The following is a 4,172-nucleotide window of genomic DNA, read 5'->3' on the forward strand; positions in this document are numbered from 1 at the left end:
GACATTGTTTCTTTCTGCTGTGCATGGGGTCGCTATGAGTTGGTTCCGACTCGATGGCACCTGACAACAACAAGGTTAAAACAGTCTGTTTAACTTTGAAATCTACCTGACTTCTCCGTTTGCAATCTCTTTCACTGTGCTATTCCTTCATTTTACTTTGCAATTGTCTTTATTAAGAATTGATATTTCTGGTTCCTTATTTTCAGCCCTCAACCACACATTTGTTACTTTTTCTTACTGTGGTGGCTTGTGTGTTGCTGTGATTCTGGAAGATATTCCACCAATATTTTGAATACCATCAGAGTCATCTGTGGTGGACAGGTTTCAGCTGAGCTTCCAGACTAAGACAGACTTTTAATTATTAAGTGGTATCGAGTTGGTTCCGACCCATAGTGACCCTGTATAAGGTTTCCAAGGAGTGACTGGTGAGCTTGAATCACTGATCTTGAAGTTCTAATGGCTTTGCAGTCTGGCGCATTAACCCACAGCACCACACCAAGACAGACTAGGAAGCAGTAATGGCTGACTGCTTCTGAACAGTTAGTCACTGAAAACCTGATGAATATCAGCAGGACACTGTTGAAACATGATGAAGAGCACCAGATTATTGTCAGATATAGTGTCAGAAGATTCTCAGGTTGGAAAGCACTCAAAATACGACTGGGGAAGAGCTACCTCCTCAAAATACAGTTGACCGTGATGACAAGAAGAAAGTAAAGCCTTTGAAACCTTCATTTGTTGATGGAGCACAACTCAAAATGAAGAGAAACAGCTATAAACATCCATTAATAATCAGAACATGGAATCTATGACATGTGAATTGAGGAAAATTGGAAATTGTCAAAAATGAAATGTAACACGTAACCATTGATATCCTCAGCTGAAATGGACTGGTGTTGGCCATTTTGAATCTGACAATCACGTGGTTTACTATGCTGGTAATGACAAATTGAAGAGGAATGGCATCACATTCATCACTGAAAAGAACATAGCAAGATCTGTTTTGAAGTACAGTGCTGTCTATAATTGGATAATATCCAATCACAGTTAAAATGACTATTATCAGTTAATATCACTATTATTCAAATTTATGCACCAACCACTAAAGCCAGTGATGATGAAACTGAAGAATTCTACCAACTTCTTCAGTCTGAAATTGATCAAACATGCAATCAAGATGTATTGATAATTATTGGTGATTGGAATGCACAGGTTGGAAACAAAGAGAAACAATCAGTATCTTGAAAATATGACCTTGATGAAAAAAACGATGATGGAGGTCTCATGATAGAAGTTTGCAAGACCAGTGACTTCTTCATTACTAATACCTTTTTAGACAACATAAAAGATAACTATACACATAGACTTCAATAGATGGAGTACACAGAAATCAAGTTGACTATATCATGGAAAGAGATGGTGGAAAAGTTCCAAATCATCAGTCAAAACAAGACCAGGGTATGACTGTGGAACAGACTATTAATTGCTCATAGGCAAGTTGAGGCAGAAGCTGAAAAAAGTGAAAACAAGTCCAAGAGAGTCAAAATATGACTTTGACTATGTCCCGCCTGAATTTATACATCATCTAAAGAATAGATTTGGTGCATGAGACATGAAAGACTGAAGAACCGAAGAGTTGTGGGATGACATCAAGAACATCATAGAGGAAGAAAGCAAAAGATCATCAAGAAGACAAGAAAGAAGGAAAAGACCAAAATGGATGTCAGGTGAAACTCTGAAACTTGCTTTCCAGAGTAGAGATGCTAAAGCAAAGGGAAGAAATGAGGTAAAAGAACTGAATATAAAATTTCAAAGGTCAATTGGAGAAGACAAAGTTAAATATTATGAGATGTGTGAAGACCTGGGGTTAGAAATCCAAAAGAGATTAGCACACTCAGCATTCCTCAAACTAAGGACATTGAAACAAATAATTCAAGCTTCAACTCGTATTGAAGGATTCTCTCGGCAAATTATTGAATGATGCAAAAAGCATCAAAAGAAGATGGAAGGAATACACAGTCACTGCACTAAAAAGAAATGGTTGATATTCAACTATTTCAAGAGGTAGCATATGAAAGAAGGTAAAAAGAAGTCTAAGGTGCATTGAAGGCAAACAATAAGGCACTAGGAATTGATGGACTACAAACTGAAATCTTCCAACAAGCTGATACAGCACAGGAAGCACTCACTCTTCTAATCCAAGAAATCTGGAAGACAGCTACCTGGCAAACTAACTGGAAGAGATCTATATTTGTGCCCATTCCAAAGAAAGGTGACCCAGCAGAATGCAGAAATCATTGGACAATATCATTAATATTGCAGGCAAGTAAAATTTTCTGAAGATATTTCAAAAAATGGCTACAACTGTACTTTGGTAGACAACCGCCAGAGGTTCAAGCAGGATTCAGAAGGGGAAGTGGAAGAATAAACGTAATTGCTGATGTCAGATGGATCATGACTGAAAGCAACGAATATGTGCGCTCTTCCTGTGTCTTTGAGAAAAATCAAGATTACCCCTTGGGAATACTTATATAACAGCCACCATAACCTTCTGAGCTGACTTCCCTGCCTTAAATTTTAACAGGTGAAGCAGATCCCCCCCTCTTGAAGCCACAATTTTGATTGGATCTCTTTTTTTTGAAGTAAGACCAGTGTATTACTGAAAGAACTTGTCTGTAGCCACCCACCCATCGCAGAGATATGTCTGAATATGCTTTATTTAGAATAAATCCATGCATGTATGAACTGGATCGCTGATAGCCAGATATATTTTTAAATAAGCTTTGTGCAATCCAATTATATTGATATGAGTATAAGAAATGTCTAAATACAAAGTTATACTTGCTCTTTCTAATGTGACAAGAAAGCAATTTCTTAGCATCAAATTGTGGAAGTTGCTCTTCTTCTTCATAGAGCCTCAGAGAAAATTCAAGTTGCCAGAAAGAAGCCAAATATTCTAGCACTAAAATTAGAGCAAAGAGCAAGAGCTGAGCCAACAGATAAAAGCTGTTCCTAGTGTGATCAACACATGAACAGAAATCATGTTAACAAAATGCATTGATTGAAAGCAAAGCCTCTCAAAATTATGTTTCCTGTAGACTCAAACATGTCGTAGGCTGCGTATAGATTGACTCCAGATGATTATGAGAGTTCTGAGCCCAAGTTACAGTCCTGTCTTTATGTGGCATGCTCTGAGAATAGGGAGAATACCCAAAATATGGGCATATATGGAGACTGAATCTGGGTCACATTATAACCCATCTTTTTGACTTGTCTGCTTAAGCACTGTCATTAGATTTTTAAGTAAGAAGAAATAGATGCAAGAGTGAGGAGCTATAACAGCCATTGAGTGAATTTGCTCTTACATCAATTCAATGGTAAAATATATAAATAGTGTTTATTTCAGAATTTTAACTCAGTCATCATCAATTACTATATATTTTTCAGGAAGTACTAGAAAAGATCTACTTCCAGTGAGATTATAGCTATATATCTGGGACAGATAAATGTTACTTTAGAATAGGTCTAACAATGTATAGAATCAAATAAGTAGCTTCCTTCTGAGATTTCTTCTTCTTTTTTTTAAATGACCTTTCATTTTGGATACTCTCATGTTTATATAGGATTAACTTGGGGAAATTATTATAGAAGAGGAATTTAGAGTTATAGAAAAGTACTGATGTGGAAGGCATTATTTCTGGTGCCAGAGAGGGTATAAAACAAGCATTGGTCATCTATGTAAAACAATTTGCCCTATTTCATTTTAATAATGGGAGCTCAGGAAGGAAGAAGGAAATACCATTGTCTTCAGTAATGCAGTGTCAGATAAGATCAATAAAATGAGAGGTGTCAATCAGGGATCTAGTATTAAAAAAGACAAGTTCTTTTGGAGGTACAGTGAGAGCTGATATTTTATAAATGAAACAAGCTAACCAGTACTCTATGATACAGGTCGTATCTGACAGACGTGTTTCATAAACATGAGTTCTCATTTATTTTATTGTTGCTCTTAAGGGCTGTCGAGTCAGCTCTGATTCACAGTGACCCTGTGTAGGGTTTCAGAGGCTATAAATTATGCTGAGCAGAAAGCCTCATTTTTCTCCTGCAGAGTGACTGGTGGGCTCGAACTGCCGACCTTGTGGCTCATATTTCAGTGTTTATCCTCTAAAGTC

The sequence above is a fragment of the Chrysochloris asiatica genome, unplaced genomic scaffold, assembly GCF_000296735.1.
Source record: "Chrysochloris asiatica unplaced genomic scaffold, ChrAsi1.0 scaffold00065, whole genome shotgun sequence".
In the NCBI taxonomy this organism is placed as follows: domain Eukaryota; kingdom Metazoa; phylum Chordata; class Mammalia; order Afrosoricida; family Chrysochloridae; genus Chrysochloris; species Chrysochloris asiatica.